The 19,051-nt window shown below is 40.3% G+C and overlaps 1 protein-coding gene and 2 pseudogenes across 9 annotated transcripts in view; 1 reads left to right on the top strand and 2 right to left on the bottom strand.

Annotated features, from left to right (window-relative positions):
• LOC143688428 (E1A-binding protein p400 pseudogene) overlaps window positions 1–9,993 on the top strand; it is a 23,893-nt pseudogene extending 13,900 nt beyond the window's left edge. The window contains exon 4 of the transcript XR_013177993.1: window positions 3,614–9,993. The product of XR_013177993.1 is annotated as an E1A-binding protein p400 pseudogene (transcript). The remainder of the gene's footprint in view (window positions 1–3,613) is intronic.
• Window positions 1–19,051, bottom strand: part of LOC143688429 (uncharacterized) — a 98,927-nt gene that overhangs the window by 36,289 nt on the left and 43,587 nt on the right. The window lies entirely within an intron of this gene.
• Window positions 6,476–19,051, bottom strand: part of LOC143685671 (SLIT-ROBO Rho GTPase-activating protein 2 pseudogene) — a 24,744-nt pseudogene continuing 12,168 nt past the window's right edge.

Genomic DNA, 19,051 nt, shown 5'->3' with positions numbered 1-19,051 from the left:
GCAAAGATACTAAGAATGAAAAAGTGTTCTAAAAATTAATTGTTCTGCTACATGAATATCTAAGCATTGTATAAAGATTTCTTTCATCTGATTTACTCCTATCCTTTAAAATAAACCATAGTTTGTGGTTGGTAGAACTGTCTACATATAAATACATTTTAAAGAGAAAAGATATATATATCTGAAAATCACATAAATCTGATTTATTAGACAGCAGTTTCCTGATTGCATAGGAAATGGACTTGAGTTTACATTTTTGATGTACTTTTACTTTTCCTCAAGATATGAACTTATTTTTTTGAAGCTGAATTTTCTTTTCCTACTTAAATAATGGGTTATATCTGGTAAATTATGACCAAGTTTTTGTTAGGTTGCATACAGTAAGTTAAAATACATAGTTGGTACAAATACATGCACACACACACACATACAAACATGTATAAAAAATAAATCTGTCAATTTCTATTGGTCCAGATTACTCCCCACCAGCCCCACCAACTCCCCCGCTGGCCCTTCCCACTTCCCACCCCGCCCCAGGTGGCTCGCATTTCTTCTTCCCACCCCAGTGGCTTGTGCCAGTCATGGTTGGAGCCTCTTGGTCGGGGTGGGAGGCTGTGTGACAGGAGTTGTTGGTGAGGAGAAAAGATATGAAGGGAAATCTGAGGTAATCATTGGGGTGGTGGGATGCTGAGGAGAGGGAGAAAAAAGAAGTGTTGGCTTTTGTGGAAGCCTCAGAAAATTAAAGGCCAGGGGGTGGCTGAGGAAAGAATGTTCTGGGGAGTAGCGAACCTAAGTGCAAAACCACTGCATGAGGGGCAGTAGGGGGGCTGCCACTTCTGGGGCAACACAAATGGGTTTGGGTTCACTTCCCCTTGACATTGGAGCTTTCTGTGGAAGCTGTCTGTTTGCAAGTGAACATGAAGAAGGCACAGGCTCAATCTGGTGTGCAGCTGCACCCTGGGGTGGCCAGGGAAGCCAGCCTGCTGGCTGGATAGGGAGAATCAAGTTGGGAATCCAGAGTCTGAGAACAACCCCTTGCATCAGGGCTTTGGGGTCAGCCTGTGGGTACACCACATTTTATAAGAGTACAACTTTAACTGGATCTGCCCCAGTGGGAGTCCACCATAGGTAGCAGATATTCCTACTGAAGGATAGATGTTGTTGTTTGGGAAATAGTAAATCTAGAAAACACAGCATTGCTGTGTTAAGATGATTTCCCTCTCATTCTTTCAGTATCTTCAGCACTCCACTATGAAGTACTCAATTACAGCTAAGAGCCCTCTCCCCTGCCTTTCTACTTCCTATGAAATATGGGGGACTCTCTTTAATCACTCAGTTCCTGGGACTTCCATGCCCATAAGTTTCCCTGTCCCTTATCTTTTCCTATGAAGCAGGCTTAAATGCTATCTACCCTATTCCACCATCTTTATGGAAATCCATGTTGTCAGCACCCCTTGCTGAGTTCTTGTATCCTCTCCATTCAGCTTGTGTGGGGTACACATACTCATTTATTATTCACTTCAGTCTCGATGTGATAAGAGCACTTCACACTTTATTGGTGAGTATTTGGCACCATCTCGATGCCAAATGTGGTGGGTGTTCTACCCAAGTTGTGTGTAGGCTGAGCTAATTGGTTTATTTGTACATCTCCTCACTTGATTGTAAACCTCAGAGGAACAAGGTTTGTCTTCTTTCGTCTTGTTATTCCCATTGCTCAGCACCGTGCTCAGGTGCAGTAGGTGCAGGGCAGGTTTGTTGAGTCAACATTAGGATTCCAGAAAGTAATGAGAGCAATTTTCAGGTGGGGATTTGTGGTTTTATGTCTCACAGCTTTTTAGTCATACCTCTCCCTTATGATGTGAGCAAATGGAAAAGAGTAAAGGAGTCTTAATTGAGGCAGAAATTTTTTTCTCTAAATTTACCATGATAATATTTACTTTTGTGTATGCTGTATGTTAGGGGTCACATTTCATTCTTTTTCCATGTGAGTATCCCATTATTGTAGCATTGTATGTTGGATTTTTTTGTGGGGGCTAGGAAATTCTTGGCCAGAAATCAAACTGGGGTCTCCTCATGGTAGGTGAGAAATCGACCATTGAATGTCATTGTACACCCAGTTATTCTTTGGAGGCACATAATTTTAGTCGCAGGGCAAAGAAAGCTACAGCTAACTTCTTTATAATGTGGTTTGTTGTGGCTCTCTAATTATACTGTGGTTGTTGTTGTTGTCTTATCTTTGTCTCTCTCCACTGCTGTCTTCCCTCCTGTTTCTTATCCTCCTTCTTTTGTCCAGAATTTAACATCAGGTCCAAGGTGTGAGACTGGGCTTGTCACCTTCAGATTGAAGTAGTTCTGTTTTAGGGGCTCTTAGGGTAGGATAAAAGATGTTAAATCCTTATTTTGCCATGTAAAATTTCCTTCCCTGAACAAGCCCACCAAAAAGCTTTACTTTCCAAAGAATATTTTCAGTTTCACAGAAAAAATAATAGTGTGCATAAATTTGTGTGTATATGTACAAAATGCTTACATAGAAATATTTATTGGTAAATATATATGTGTTTGTGTTATATATATATATGTTTAGTCATCCATGTATCTATAATAGGTGTGTGCATATGTATGTGTAACAGCTTATACCTCTATGTATTTATCTTTGCTTCTCAAAGATCTGCCTTTTTCACTTAGGTGAAACATTGTGATAATAATGTTAAATACAAGAATGTTGAATCCTCTTTGAAACCTGGGGTCCCTGGAGTTGATTTGATTTTTCTCTAATAAGGAATTTGTAGAATTTTATTGCTTTTCTGCATGTAATGTATGTTGTACTTCACAATTAAAGAAACCTTAAAAACTAAAAAAAAAAAAAACAAAAAAAAAACGATGTTGGAGTTATCCAGAGAAAGTAGAGTTTTACCAAAAATATGTATTCAGTCTTTTCTAGTACAGCAGGATTATTATTTTTTTTATTATTTTTTATTTTTTTATTAACGGAAAGAAAGAAAAAAAGAAATTAACACAACATTTAGAAATCATACCGTTCTACATATGCACTCAGCAATTCTTAACATCATCACATAGATGCATGATCATCGTTTCTTAGTACATTTGCATCGGTTTAGAGGAACTAGCAACACAACAGAAAAGGATATAAAATGTTAATATAGAGAAAAGAAATAAAAGTAGTAATAATAGTAAAAAAAAAACCCTATAGCTCAGATGCAGCTTCATTCAGTGTTTTAACATGATTACTTTACAATTAGGTATTATTGTGCTGTCTATTTTTGAGTTTTTGTATCTAGTCCTGTTGCACAGTCTGTATCCCTTCCGCTCCAATTATCCATTATCTTACCCTGTTTCTAACTCCCAGCAGGATTATTTTAAAAATCAGGTGTGGGCAACTAGTTTCATGGTTCTTATATCTTTTTATTTAAAATAGCTCACAGCAAAGTTCATTTTTCTAGAACACTACTTAATTTTGAGACTGATAATGCATAGTGTGGACACCTTTCTAGTAAAGACAGTTGAAAATGGAGCAGAATGACCAAAAAGTGTAGCTGTCTCAGGGATAATTTTCAAGTAAATCACTTATGTTCTTACATTCTTAAAACTTCAGGCATAGAAGTGAGGAAACCACCCTGCCTATGGAGAGTCTGTACGTTAGAAGGAGGCAACAGTTCAGGTCACACAATGAGGATGCTGTGGAGATGCCATGGGTGTGCTTCCCTAGTGTTTCAGGTCAGCAAGTGTGGTAAACTGCTCATAGCTCTATGTAAATGCTGGTTCTCACCATTGCCTACCTAATGAAATCACTGTTGAAACTTTAAAAAGATCTGTACCCAAGACTAATAGGCTTAGATTCTAGTGGGTTGGAAGTAGAAGCTGGTATTTCAATCAAGTTATCCAGGTTGTTCCAATGTGTAGTCAAGTGGAGGATGACTGCAAAGCTCAAATAAGCCACAGATAGGATGTATAATAAAGATACTGGCTTCAGTTGGACTTCAAGCATTGTAATTAACAAATTGGGCATTCCTGGATGAAAGTTGAGGTTCATTCAGTGGCACATATTCATGGGTCCTCAACCTTGTGCAGAATCTTGCTAGGAGTGCATAGATTAGACATGGATAAAGGAATTCTGTCTGGTGAGGGATAGGTAGAAATAATAACAAATTGTAATAGAAGAGTCATGTGAAGTGTTAAAATTGAGGTGGGCCCTAAAGGAGTATTATGAGCATGGTAAGGGGTACAGTTAATTTTGCCTGAGGCTTGAGTTATTGGGGGTTTAGTTGGTGTTGGAGTGAGATGTGAAATGGTTGGAATTTTACAGATGAAATGATGAATTAAGATTAATAAGGGAGAAAACATGAGGGGACGGTAGTTTTAAAAGATTGTGTCATGCAAAGATGTGGATAAAGTAAAGGAATATATATTTTGGGATTGGTTGGAGAGCAAGATGACAGTGAGGTACTTACAGGTCATACAGCTGAAAAGATAGATCAGAGTCAGGTGATAAGATTCCTTAGGGGTGCTGATTCTTCCCATCCTTGGTCCTTGAAGAGGCTGAGCAGGAGCAGTTGCTACAGTCTGCCTCTGCCAACCAAACACAGCAGTATGGCCCTGTTGCCCTGGGATGAGATTTAACTGGATAAAATGGAGGGTGCTAATGCACCATCACAGTGGCTCTCAGAATGACCAGCATCAGCTGCAGTGGTCCAGGTCCTCCACGGGCAGTAAAGTCATGGATCCACCACAATCCCACTCATATCTGTTCCAGTCCCATGCTCCACCCTTTATCATGTCCATGAACCCTTTGGCACCCTAGTCTCCCAGGAACCAGATACTAAAGCTGATGAACAAGATCTCTGCAATGGAGCTAAATGTGACCATCATGCTCCAGAACTTTGGTTCTGTGGTTGCAGAACACCAGCAGATTATGCCAGCCTCTTTACTAATCCCCAATCTAACATCTATAAGGTTTCTGTTCAGTCCTCAGCAGAGCTGTTTTATGTACTAGTCATCTTGTCCATGCAGGTCAGTAGGAAAGTTATTACAGCCTGGTCTGGTAGAACATATGAGTAGGTGCCTATGGCCCTGGACTAGGCTTCTGCAGCACGAGTCCCAGGTGGGTGTTTGTGGATATTTGTGTGCTTGTGAAGCAGAATAGCTTGAGCCCATCCAGCAGCTGGCACTTTGTGTTTCAGGAGGGATCAGGAAGTACCCAGATTTTTCTGTGGGTGCAAGCTTAAGTCTAGCATATGGGAGCTTCACTTTTAGCCAAAGGAGGCTCTCTCAGCCCTACATATCATCAGAATGGAATGTTCAGAACTTGGGATCCCAGAGCCTTACCATGGGCAGTGTGAGCGTGCAAACTTTGGCCAACCCCAGTTGCATCAAGATGACAAGCTTGGCCCCTACTCCCTTCCTAGGTTTGTAGCATCATGTAGCCCAGCCTACAAATCTTTGGGCCTTGACCCCAATTTTCCCCTCAACCTCATCCCCCTCACACACTGTCCAGCATAGTATATTACCCCGTAGCCTGGTTCTCACCTCCCAGGCCAAGGTTTAACTGCATAATGGTGAGATAGTATAAATTGCTCAGTTGGCTTTATAGCAGGGACACAAAACTGAGTTTCTCATTGAGAGACACCTGTGAACTTGCAGTTTCATGGGAAATAATTTACCTTGGTACATAATACACTGCAACAGGTCACTGTGAGCCACAATTTGGAGCTCTCAGGCAGTGTCCTTTGGATTGTGTCACACCTGCATATCTCCTGTGTAAGAGCCCATGCAAGAGGAGAAAGACTCTTGAAGGTGTGATTAGATCTAATCTATGTTGACCAGTACACTTCCTGAGTTCCAGTTTATAGAAGTGGTTTATTATTTATTTTCCCCTGCTGCATAAAAGCAGAACACAGCCTGTGTCTTTTCTCAGTAGTGTTTGAAAATGTGAAGGCTCATTGGACTATTAGACTTCACCCTGAAAAAAAAGAGTGGTCTCATTCTGACATTGTCTCAGTGTAAGGAATGTCTCTAGATATCATTGATGTTGGTATGTGTGATCCTAGATATAATGGCAAAGCCTCTGTCGTTGTGTGTGGCTAGAGAACCACACTTCTACCACAGGATGGAGATGTTTTGGCTTGGCCTGAGGAACAACAGGGCTCCCTGTATTCCAATTGGAGCAGATGATGGTGTTGAGTTGAAGTTGATGTTGGTACAGCTTGATTCAGGAAAGTTAGAAGCTTGAGCTGTCTTATTTCAGAATTTGAAATCTGCTGGATCCTGGGTGCAGAACTTATCACAGACAGTTCTTCTGTTAAACATTTTAGATATTTTCTTTAACTTCTACTATCTCACCTACATAAGATATGATGAAAATGTCAGCAGTGAAAACTGGCAGGAGCTAATGAAGTTTTTCAACAGAGACAGACAGGTTTCCTGCGCCCTCCTTTATACCCATTGTTGATGTTCATGGTTGTGTTCTGTGAGAATGATCTGAGCCTGATGATGGATGTCAAGGCCAAGGAGTGGTGCAGCAGGATTGGGAGGTGCAAGGATGTCCACGCCTATGGACTTGTGAGTTGCAACTCCATTGAATAGAAATTTTTTTCTGAAGAATGGCACTGAAGCCTTGGTCTAAGAACTCACTGCCCAAGGAATTGACTATGCCATGGTCTTCCCGACACAATAAAACATCCAAGCTGTTTGAGGTTTATCCTCCCATGGATGGTGCTGGCTTCTTAGTAAAAACAGTGGAATTTTTCATCCTTTTTAAGAAAACTTCTACTACAGAATCCATTGTACTCAAAATCACAAGAACTGTCATACAGAACCTCAGGTGTATTGAATATAGTCTTGAATATGCACAAGTCTGCACATTGGAGCCAGTATCTGAATGAAGTGTGGATACTGTATCATCATATTTAGGCAAGTCATAACTTAGTAAAGAGCCCTCACAGAGGACTTAGCCAAATTTATAGAACAGCTTACACCAATTGAAAAATATGTTATGATTTACCTGGAATCACACATCCACTGAGCAAGATAAACACTGAGGTTGTGGTCATGACTTCAGTGAAGGAGTGGGAGTCCTGGAAATCAGTGCCCTTTCAGAAGTGGGAGGCCCATGTGCTGGTGGAGGAGGAGGGGCTCCTCACATATGCCAGAGATGACACCTACTGGATTGAGTAAGTCTGTGATGATGCAGATGAACACACAGGAATTATGCCTCTGAGCCCCACCCACACACTCTCAGGATGACAATGATATCTTTTTGACTCAGTTATGTGTCTCATGTACAAGAACACTTCCTTTCCCAAGTCTAAACTGCCTCCCATGTATGTAAGGAAAGAGTGTAAGGAACACAAGGCAGATCCCTCAACTACAGGTTGGGAAAATAAGTAGCATCTCAGAGAGGCAGTCATTCTTCCTCAGTCACCATTTGGCCAAGCCACTCCAGGTATCAGTAGCTCATCAGTGAAGACTGGACACTCCTACAGGCTGTAACAGACTTACTTGAGCTTCCTCTGAACCTGTCAATTGTGTCACCTTCTGAGATATATAATTGAGACCTTACCAGTAATTTTATTAGCTTCTACAGCCAAATGTACTGCTTTTCCAAACAGTAAGGGTAGCGCAATGGACCATCAACATTCATAGGGAAGAGGGAAATAGTAAAAATTCAACCTCTCCTTACCAGCCAGATCTCTTCCCAGGATGAGAATGACACACACACCCAGCTGTACACAAAGCGCTTTGAGTTGGGACAAGCCCACTAGGAAAACCTCTACTTGGCAAGATTCTGTTTCAGAAAAATCCCAAGGATGATACCATGTTGGCAGAAAAAGGAGAAAAAGGATTTGGCAGACCAGTAGAAAATCCTGCAGACCATTGTGGCACCACCTTCCCACAGCACCAGCAGCCAACACAAGACCTGCCTCCACAGTTAGGCTTAGTGCCTCTGGCCCAAGTCCAGTCCCTGCTTGTGACCCAGCCTCAGCTGCAACCCCAGACTTAGGCCCAGAATGATCAACCTTAGCCAAAGTTGAGGCCTGAAATAACTACAGGGAACGGTGCTGGCAGGAGCCATTAAAACCTTAGTTAGTGAGGCAAGTACTTCAACAGGCACAGTGATTGTCAGTGTCATATTTGGCTTCCCTTGTATCACCTTCCAAGCTATTAACAAGTGTCCTACTTTGCCAATGGTATCTGAAGCTTTAACCATATCCAGGGCTCTGCTACTGCCAGAATAATTAGCCCCACCCAAGCCACACCATGCACATTGTTTTCATGGTAGCAACTCTTGATTTTGGGGTGACCACTTCTATGACAGCCTGATGTCAGTGCAACCTGGCATCAGTGCAAGCACATCACAGTCTTTAGTGATGCAAATGTCCCTAACCACACTGGTCCAGCTTCCTGGAAAGAGCAGTCACACCTGCCCATTTCCAACTTTTCAGACAGCAGCAGGTGCAACAGCAAAAGCTCTCTGTTGCAGAGTCCACAGATCCAGGTCCAGGCTCAGCTTCCAGCACAGATCACCAATGTTAGTCAAGCTTATCCTGGAATGCCTTATCACAATGCAGAAGCAAAAACTACAACTGCCCCCATGTGTCCTACTGACAGGCTCAGCCAGCACCTCTGTCCCTTATACCCCAAGTACAGGTGTACTCTACCAGTCCCCACAGCAGCAGAACGCCCAGGTCACCATGGTCATGCCCCTTAGGCCCAGAGCCCTGCTTACAGGCACCACCATTGACAACTTTCAGGTGGTCCAGATCACATGAGTCCCGACCTCCCAGGTGCAAGTGCCAGGGAAAATACAAACCTAGATGCCCCAGGGTGTTCAGGTGGCCCTTGTGATACTGCCTGTGGTGTCTATCACTGTTTCCATGGTCTCCTTGAGAGCACCTTCCATACCATGAGGGAAACCAAATGATGGACCTGCTGATGAGGCCTGGACCTGGTGATGAGGCCTAAAGATGCTTCCTCAGTCCTGTCTGCCTTGAAGCACCAGTGAAAACACGCCAACTGTTAGGATGGGACAGCTCAGGCCTTGTTGATGTTTGCAAGATAAACATCAGCTATTATACCCTCACCGGGACAGCTTGCCCCTCATCTGGCTGTCACTTTTTCTTCTGGTGGTTCAGAAATGACCTCAATCTCAGAGGTGGGGCTGGACTTCTCCTCAGTGTCTTTGTGCCATGATATACTTTGGTGGGGGATGAGTCCCTCAATGCCACAGTGCTGAACTTCCTGCCAGTCATTATAAGCCCACTGATAAAGAAGCAGGGCTGCCTCTTCTTGAAGGAAAGCTCACAGGCTGTCCAGCCCTCATAGTTCAGATAAGCTATGGTCTCAATGGGTTTACACTCATCATCAGTCGTGTGTTACTCTGTGTACACATACTGAGTGGGGTCTTCAGCCTTAGTAGTGTCTCCATAAAGGCTGTAACAGTACTTCTATGTGGTTCCTTCTCTACTCTAGAGAGGGAAGCACATATCATGGTGCTGGACGATGATGGTTCTAATCAGCATATTCATGTGGGCTTGACAGGACTCCTGGTTGTATTCTTCAGTCACTGACATAAGCAAGGACCAAAAGCAGATGGCAAGGTTGTTGGGGTCCATCATGTTCTATTCAATGAACTGTGATAAATGATAAAGGAAGGCAAAGATGCATCTACTTATTCTAGTTTGCTAGCAGCCAGAATGCAAAACACCAAAGATGGATTGGTTTTAATAAAAGGGGATTTATTTCATTAGTTCTTCAAAGGAATGGCAACTAACTTTCATCTGAGGTTCTTTCTTATGTGGGAAAGCATAGGACTATCTCTCCTGGCCTTCTCTCCTGGCCTCTGGGTTCCAATAACTTTCTCCAGGGCGATTCCTTTCTGCATCTCCAAAGCCCTGGGCTGAAATGCAAGTGCTGAGATGAGGTATGCTGAGCTGCTTGGGCTGTGCTGCACTGTGTTCTCTCATTTAAGCACCAATCAATTAAGTCAAATATCATTCATTGCAGCAGGCACACCTCCTAGCCAACTGCAGATGTGATGAGCAACAGATGAGGTTTACATACCATCGGCTCATGCCCACAGCAAAAGAACTAGGTGCCTTCACCTGGCCAAGTTGACAACTGAATCTAACTACCACACTCCTGATAATCAGAATTGTTTGGGGCAGCACCAAGAAGACTTTTTAGATGTGTAGAGCTCTTTCCTGCAGGTTGTCCATTATGAAACAGGCAATCAGGTCAAGGAAGATGTCCTTGGAGAAGAGGATATTACCCAACCCCTGGAAAGTAATGCTTCAGGACACCAGCTAAGGAGTCCATATTGTGGTCATTCTGGTCCCTAGCCAGTGATCCTCTCCTCTCCCAAAGGTGTTATTTTTGTCATTCACTTCCGACTGGGGTCTGGACATCCAAAAAATTCCTTCATGCTGTAACCTGTATTTGCTGATAAACTGGACATAGCTTTCTGCTACCAGAGGAATTGCCTGGCTAGAATCCTGTTTCTTCACAATTGAGCTTCATCTTACCAGACTCTAATCCATCCTTTGATGTAGTAAGATTGGTTCCTGGTGTATGATGGAGGCATGTGTTTGGCAGTAAAGCTCAGGAACTCAGCCTTTTCCTCACTGCCAACCTTCAGCAGAGTTTGCACCCCCACTTTCTCCCAGAATATTTTGGAGCTGGTCATGCTTGGCTTCTAACTTGGTGATGAGGTTCCTGTCCTCCAAGTACTCCCTTATTTTCTCAACTTCCTCAGCAGGGCATAGAAGAAAAAGTTGTGGACAGAAATCAGACAACCAAAGTTCTGGTTTCAGCTCTGGCTGAGGGCCTTGGGCAGGCAATCTTCTCAGGATTTCTTTCTTTTTAAAGCAGTTTTTTTTAATGAGAATTTTAGGTTAACAACTTAAAAATCACTTCAAGCTTTAAAGTTCCCTGGTTACTTCCCACTAGTATATTCTTAATTTCATCTACAATATCTTTCATTTCATTTAGATGTTATTTTTCTATGTGTTCTTTCAAGTTTTTCTTTATCTTCTCCTAGTCTTTTTTTTATTTTTTAAGTTTTTTGTTCAATTAGAGAAGTTGTAGGATTACAGAAAAATCAGACAGAAAATACAGAGTTCTTATATAACCCCCTCACATACAAAGTTTTCCCTATTATTGGCAATTTGCATTTGTGTGGTTTCTTTGTTGAAATTAATGAGACAGTATTATTATAATTATATGATTAAATATATTCCACAATTTACATTACAATTCACTGTTAGTGTTGTTTACTCCTATGGTTTTAAAGTATTTTTATTCAAGGAACATAGATGTAATCTAAAATTTTGCCTTTCAAGAATGTAGAAATATATAATTGAGTGGTGTTAATTATGTTTATAATGTTTTACTCCTATTGCCACCTTCCAGTATTAAAACTTTTCCATCACCCCAAATAGAAACTCTACCAATTAAGCATTAATGCTCCATCCACTCCTTACCCTTACTCCTGTTAAGCTGTATCCTAGTTTCTCACTCTATGAATTTGCTTGTTCTAATTATTTCATATCAGTGAGATCATATTTGTCTTTTGGTGTCTGGCTTATTCTACTCAAAATGGTGTTTTCAGGGTTCATCCTTGTTATCACAAGTATCACAATTTCATTCCATTTTATCATTAAATAACATTTCATTGACGATATATACCATGTTTTCTTTATCCATTTATTGCTTGATGGACACAGGCTTCTTCCATCTTTTGGCAATTGTGAACAGTTCTACTGTGAATATTAGTGTATAAATATCTGTTCAATTCCTACTTTCAGTACTTTTGGCTGTATTTCTAAAAGTGGGATTGCCTGGTCACATGGTATTGTCTACTTTACTTTGAGGAACCCACCAGCCTGTTTTCCTCAGGAGCTGCATGATTTCACATTCCCACTAGCAGTAAACAAGTGTTCCTATTTCTGCACATCCTCTCCAAGACTTGTTATTTTCCATTTTTAAATGGTAGCCATTCTAGTAGGTGTGAAATGGTATCTCATTGTGTTTTGTTTTTTATAAAGAAACATTTTTTATTGTGAAATATAGCATATATACTAAGAAAAGAATGAAAAAGCAATAATTTTCAAAGTATACTTTGACTAGTAGTTATAGAACAGATTTCAGAATTATGGGTTACCCTTCAACTATTTTAGATTTTTCATGGGAGTTACTCCAAAATACTTGAGGCTAGAAGAAATATCAATATAGTGATTCAGCAGTCATGCTTATATGTTAAATCCTATTTTCACCGTTATAACTCCACCTTCTTCTTTGATCCTTCTTTCAATCTGTAGGGATCTTTAGGAAAATCCCATTCTGACATTTTCTTGTTTAGAAGAGGTGTTGATACTAAAGGACAGTGCGATGTCATTAGCTGATAATCTTGGAGGGGCTAGTCCCTCTGGATTTCAGGATATATGTGGTTTAGGAATCCTCTGGAAATAATAGTTTCCAGGAAAGCAAAGTTAGTTCATGAAACTTTTATGAAGTCTCAGTTGGATCACACAGTATTGCAAAGAGTCAAGAGGAGTGATATTGGTTGGATTTTAGCAAAGCTTGATAATTAACACTATTTGAATGATGCTTGCATAAGAGTAGCCTTTAGAATAGCCTCTCAACATGATTTGATCTCTTAGCCCCCGATGCTTTATTTCATTATACTTCTTTCCCCCTTACATTTCAGTAATGTTTTTTACTTCTCTGTAAGTTTTTGTCTTTGCAGATGAATTAAGAATTTCTGAAAGCAGTGTCAAGTGAAATACCTTTTTTATTGATTTCAGTGTTCATTTCACCATTAAACAAGCAAAACCATATGCAGTTGTTGCCTCTGCATTATTTTATATTGAAAGTATTGTTCTCTGACATTTAGTATACTACAAATTAGAGTTGTAACATTTTTGTTGTTTTCATTAAGCTGTAGCTTTAGAACCTATCTTTCTAATGCAGATATGGTTTTCAATCAAATAATCTAATCAGAAATTTAGGGCCAGATGGAGGCTAGAAATCGTCAAGTTTTCCTCTCGCATTTTGCAGGGAAAGAAACAGATGTCATGATCTATTAAATAGTCTAAGGTCATTGTTGATTAATAGCAAATTGCTCACTTCTGTTCATTTTCTTCACTTCCTGACTGAGATTCTATCTACCAACTTTAAGTGTTCACATGTATGTGATCCCATGATGTAAATGTTGACTTTTTGTGTTTATCCAAATAGAACACAACTCAGCTGTCTTGGAAAATAGAAATTTGATATATTGTTAGAAAAGACATTTTGTGATCAAAGGTTTTTTAGATAAATATATTTTACAGAGGTAGATTCTTAAACAAAAGTCAAGGTGAACAAAATAAAGTAGGTAAGATGGCGGCTTAGTAAGGTACGTGCGTCTTAGTTCCTCCTCCTCCAAAGCAACTACTAGGGGAACTGAAACAGTGTAGAACAGGTCCCGGGGCTACGGTAGGGAATGGACACACAGCGTACCCCAGTCTGGACTGGCTAGTCTGACTGTGAGACTCAGCTACGGTGAGATCCCCGAGCGGCACGCGATTTCCCAAGCAGCGGCAGCTGCGGCGGCCGGAGCTACTCTCTCCCTCCTTCCCAGGCCAGCTGAGAGTCTCGGAGAGGCAAGTTTCCCAAGCCGAGGCAGCCAGCGCCCCTCTTTTGCGGGCGGCTTCAAGTCTCGGCTTCAAGTCCACGGCTACGAGTCTTGGATCAGAGGGCTATCCAAGCCGTGGTGGCCCCCCCCCATGGGCGGCTTCCTGGTCCGGTGGGGAATTCCCCAGGCCATGGTGGTCAGTGACTGATGCCCCTCCCCCACGGGTGATTTCCTGGTCCGGTGGCGAATACCCTGGGCCCCCTGCAGCCGGCGACCAGCCACAGGGTCCCCTCAAGCCGTGGCGGCTGACGCCCCCACCAGGCGTGGCCCCTGAACCAATGGAGAGAATTGGATCGGAAATCCCCAGGCCGCGGAGATCAGTGACTGGGGGATCCATTCCAAACACGTGAGAAAAACGTGTGCCACGAGTGCCACCTACTAGGCAGGATAAGAAAAACAGAACCCAGAGATTTCACAGAAAAATCTTACAATCTTGTTGGGTCCGACACCCAGGGAAATCTGACTAAATGCCCAGATGCCAGCAGCAGAAGATAACGGTCCACGCTCAGAAGACTGAGAATATGGCCCAGTCAAAGGAACAAACCAATAGTTCAAATGAGATACAAGAGCTGAGACAACTAATGCTGAATATACGAACAGAAATGGAAAACCTCTTCAAAAATGAAATCAATAAATTGAGGGAGGACATGAAGAGGACATGGGCTGAACATAAAGAAGAAATAGAAAAACTGAAAAAACAAATCACAGAAATTATGGAAGTGAAGGATAAAGTATAAAAGATGGAAAAACAATGGATACCTACAATAATAGATTTAAAGAGACAGAAGATAGAATTAGTGAGTTGGAGGATGGAACATCTGAATTCCAAAAAGAAACAGAAACTATCAGGAAAAGAATGGAAAAATTTGAACAGGGTATCAGGGAACTCAAGGACAGTATGAACCGCAAAAATACATGTATTGTGGGTGTCCCAGAAGGAGAAGAGAAGGGAAAAGGAGGAGAAAAACTAATGGAAGAAATTATCACTGAAAATTTCCCAACTCTTATGAAAGACCTAAAATTACAGATCCAAGAAGTTCAGCGCACCCCAAAGAGATTAGACCCAAATAGGTGTTCTCCAAGACACTTACTAGTTAGAATGTCAGAGGTCAAAGAGAAAGAGAGGATCTTGAAAGCAGCAAGAGAAAAACAATCCATCACATACAAGGGAAACCCAATAAGACTATGTGTAGATTTCTCAGCAGAAACCATGGAAGCTAGAAGACAGTGGGATGATATATTTAAACTACTAAAAGAGAAAAACTGCCAACCAAGACTCCTATATCCAGCAAAATTATTCTTCAAAAATGAAGGAGAAATTAAAACATTCTCAGATAAAAAGTCACTGAGAGAATTTGTGACCAAGAGACCAGCTCTGCAAGAAATACTAAAGGGAGCACTAGAGTCAGATACAAAAAGATGGAAGAGAGAGGTATGGAGAAGAGTGTAGAAAGAAGGAAAATCAGATATGATATATATAATAAAAAAGGCAAAATGTTAGAGGAAAATATTATCCAAACAGTAATAACACTAAATGTCAATGGACTGAATTCCCCAATCAAAAGACATAGATTGGCAGAATGGATTAAAAAACAGGATCCTTCTATATGCTGTCTACAGGAAACACATCTTAGACCCAAAGATAAACATAAGTTGAAAGTGAAAGGTTGGGAAAAGATATTTCATGCAAATAACAACCAGAAAAGAGCAGGAGTGGCTATACTAATATCCAACAAATTAGACTTCAAATGTAAAACAGTTAAAAGAGATAAAGAAGGATACTATATACTAATGAAAGGAACAATTAAACAAGAAGACATAACAATCATAAATATTTACACATTGAACCAGAATGCCCCAAAATACGTGAGGAATACACTGCAAACACGGAAAAGGGAAATAGACTCATATACCATAATAGTTGGAGACTTCAATTCCCCACTCTCATCAATGGACAGAACATCTAGACAGAGGATCAGTAAAGAAATAGAGAATCTGAATACTACTATCAATGAGCTAGACTTAACAGACATTTATAGGACATTACATCCCACAACAGCAGGATACACCTTTTTCTCAAGTGCTCATGGATCATTCTCAAAGATAGACCATATGCTGGGTCACAAAGCAAGGCTTAACGAATTTAAAAAGATTGAAATCATACACAACACTTTCTCAGATCATAAAGGAATGAAGTTGGAAATCAATAATAGGTGGAGTACCAGAAAATTCACAAATACGTGGAGGCTCAACAACACACTCCTAAACAACGAGTGGGTCAAAGAAGAAATTGCAAGAGAAATTAGCAAATACCTCGAGGCGAATGAAAATGAAAACACAACATATCAAAACTTATGGGACGCAGCAAAGGCAGTGCTAAGAGGGAAATTTATTGCCCTAAATGCCTATATCAGAAAAGAAGAAAAGACAAAAATGCAGAAATTAATTGTCCACTTGGAAGAACTGGAGAAAGAACAGCAAAGTAATCCCAAAGCAAGCAAAAGGAAAGAAATAACAAAGATTAGAGCACAAATAAATGAAATTGAAAACATGAAAACAATAGAGAAAATCAATAAGGCCAGAAGTTGGTTCTATGAGAAAATCAATAAGATTGATGGGCCCTTAGCAAGATTGACAAAAAGAAGAAGAGAGGGGATGCAAATAAGATCAGAAATGGAAGAGGAGACATAACTACTGACCTCACAGAAATAAAGGAGGTAATAACAGGATACTATGAACAACTTTACGCTAATAAATACAACAATTTAGAGGAAATGGACGGGTTCCTGGAAAGACATGAACAACCAACTTTGACTCAAGAAGACATAGATGACCTCAACAAACCAATCACAAGTAAAGAAATTGAATCAATCATTCAAAAGCTTCCTAAAAAGAAAAGTCCAGGACCAGACAGCTTCACATCTGAATTCTATCAAACATTCCAGAAAGAATTAGTACCAACTCTCCTCAAACTCTTCAAAAAAATCGAAGTGGAGGGAAAACTACCTAATTCATTCTATGAAGCCAACATCACCCTCATACCAAAACCAGGCAAAGATATTACAAAAAAAGAAAACTACAGACCAATCTCTCTAATGAATATAGATGCAAAAATCCTCAATAAAATTCTAGCAAATCGTATCCAACAACACATCAAAAGAATTATACATCATGACCAAGTAGGATTCATCCCAGGTATGCAAGGATGGTTCAACATAAGAAAATTAATTAATGTAATACACCATATCAATAAATCAAAGCAGAAAAATCACATGATCATCTCAATTGATGCAGAGAAGGCATTCGACAAGATTCAACATCCTTTCCTGTTGAAAACACTTCAAAGGATAGGAATACAAAGGAACTTCCTTAAAATGATAGAGGGAATATATGAAAAACCCACAGCTAATATCATCCTCAATGGGGAAAAATTGAAATCTTTCTCCCTAAGATCAGGAACAAGACAAGGATGTCCACTATCACCAGTAGTATTCAACATTGCGTTGGAGGTTCTAGCCAGAGCAATTAGACAAGAAAAAGAAATACAAGGCTTCAAAATTGGAAAGGAAGAAGTAAAACTATCACTGTTTCCAGATGATATGATACTATACGTCGAAAACCCGGAAAAATCCACAACAAAACTACTAGAGCTAATAAATGAGGACAGCAAAGTAGCAGGTTACAAGATCAACATTCAAAAATCTGTAGCATTTCTATACACTAGCAATGAACAAGCGGAGGGGGAAATCAAGAAATGAATCCCATTTACAATCGCAACTAAAAGAATAAAATACCTAGGAATAAATTTAACTAAAGAGACAAAAAACCTATATAAAGAAAACTACAAAAAACTGCTAAAGGAAATCACAGAAAACCTAAATAGATAGAACGGCATACCGTGTTCATGGATTGGAAGACTAAATATAGTTAAGATGTCAATCCTACCTAAATTGATTTACAGATTCAATGCAATACCAATCAAAATCCCAACAACTTATTTTTCAGAAATAGAAAAACCAATAAGCAAATTTATCTGGAAGGGCAGGGTGCCCCGAATTGCTAAAAACCTCTTGAGGAAAAAAAACGAAGCTGGAGGTCTTGCGCTGCCTGACTTTAAGGCATATTATGAAGCCACAGTGGTCAAAACAGCATGGTATTGGCATAAAGATAGATATATTGACCAATGGAATCGAATAGAGTGCTCAGATATAGACCCTCTCATCTATGGACATTTGATCTTTGATAAGGCAGTCAAACCAACTCACCTGGGACAGAACAGTCTCTTCAATAAATGGTGCCTAGAGAACTGGATATCCATATGCAAAAGAATGAAAGAAGACCCATCTCTCACACCCTATACAAAAGTTAACTCAAAATGGATCAAAGATCTAAACATTAGGTCTAAGACCATAAAACAGTTAGAGGAAAATGTAGGGAGATAGCTTATGAATCTTACAATTGGAGGCAGTTTTATGGACCTTAAACCTAAAGCAAGAGCACTGAAGAAGGAAATAAATAAATGGAAGCTCCTCAAAATTAAACACTTTTGTGCATCAAAGAACTTCATCAAGAAAGTAGAAAGACAGCCTACACAATGGGAATCAATATTTGGAAACGACATATCAGATAAAGGTCTAGTATCCAGAATTTATAATGAGATTGTTCAACTCAACAACAAAAAGACAGCCAACCCAATTACAAAATGGGAAAAAGACTTGAATAGACACCTCTCAGAGGAGGAAATACAAATGGCCAAAAGGCACATGAAGAGATGCTCAATGTCCCTGGCCATTAGAGAAATGCAAATCAAAACCACAATGAGATATCATCTCATACCCACCAGAATGGCCATTATCAACAAAACAGAAAATGACAAGTGCTGGAGAGGATGCAGTGAAAGAGGCACACTTATCCACTGTTGGTGGGAATGTCAAATGGTGCAACCACTGTGGAAGGCAGTTTGGCGGTTCCTCAAAAAGCTGAATATAGAATTGCCATATGACCCAGCAATACCATTGCTGGGAATCTACTCAAAGGAATTAAGGGCAAAAACTCAAACGGACATTTGCACACCAATGTTTATAACAGCGTTATTTACAATTGCAAAGAGATGGAAACAGCCAAAATGCCCATCAACAGACGAGTGGCTAAACAAACTGTGGTATATACATACGATGGAATATTATGCAGCTTTAAGGCAGGATAAACTTATGAAACATGTAATGACATGGATGGACCTAGAGAACATTATGCTGAGTGAGTCTAGCCAAAAACTAAAAGACAAATACTGTATGGTCCCAATGATGTGAATCAACACTCGAGAATAAACTTGGAATATGTCATTGGTAACAGAGTTCACCA

This window comes from Tamandua tetradactyla, chromosome 6 (assembly GCF_023851605.1).
Source record: "Tamandua tetradactyla isolate mTamTet1 chromosome 6, mTamTet1.pri, whole genome shotgun sequence".
In the NCBI taxonomy this organism is placed as follows: domain Eukaryota; kingdom Metazoa; phylum Chordata; class Mammalia; order Pilosa; family Myrmecophagidae; genus Tamandua; species Tamandua tetradactyla.
Note: the sequence above shows the minus strand (reverse complement) of the source record. Positions and strands in the feature narration are given on the sequence as shown.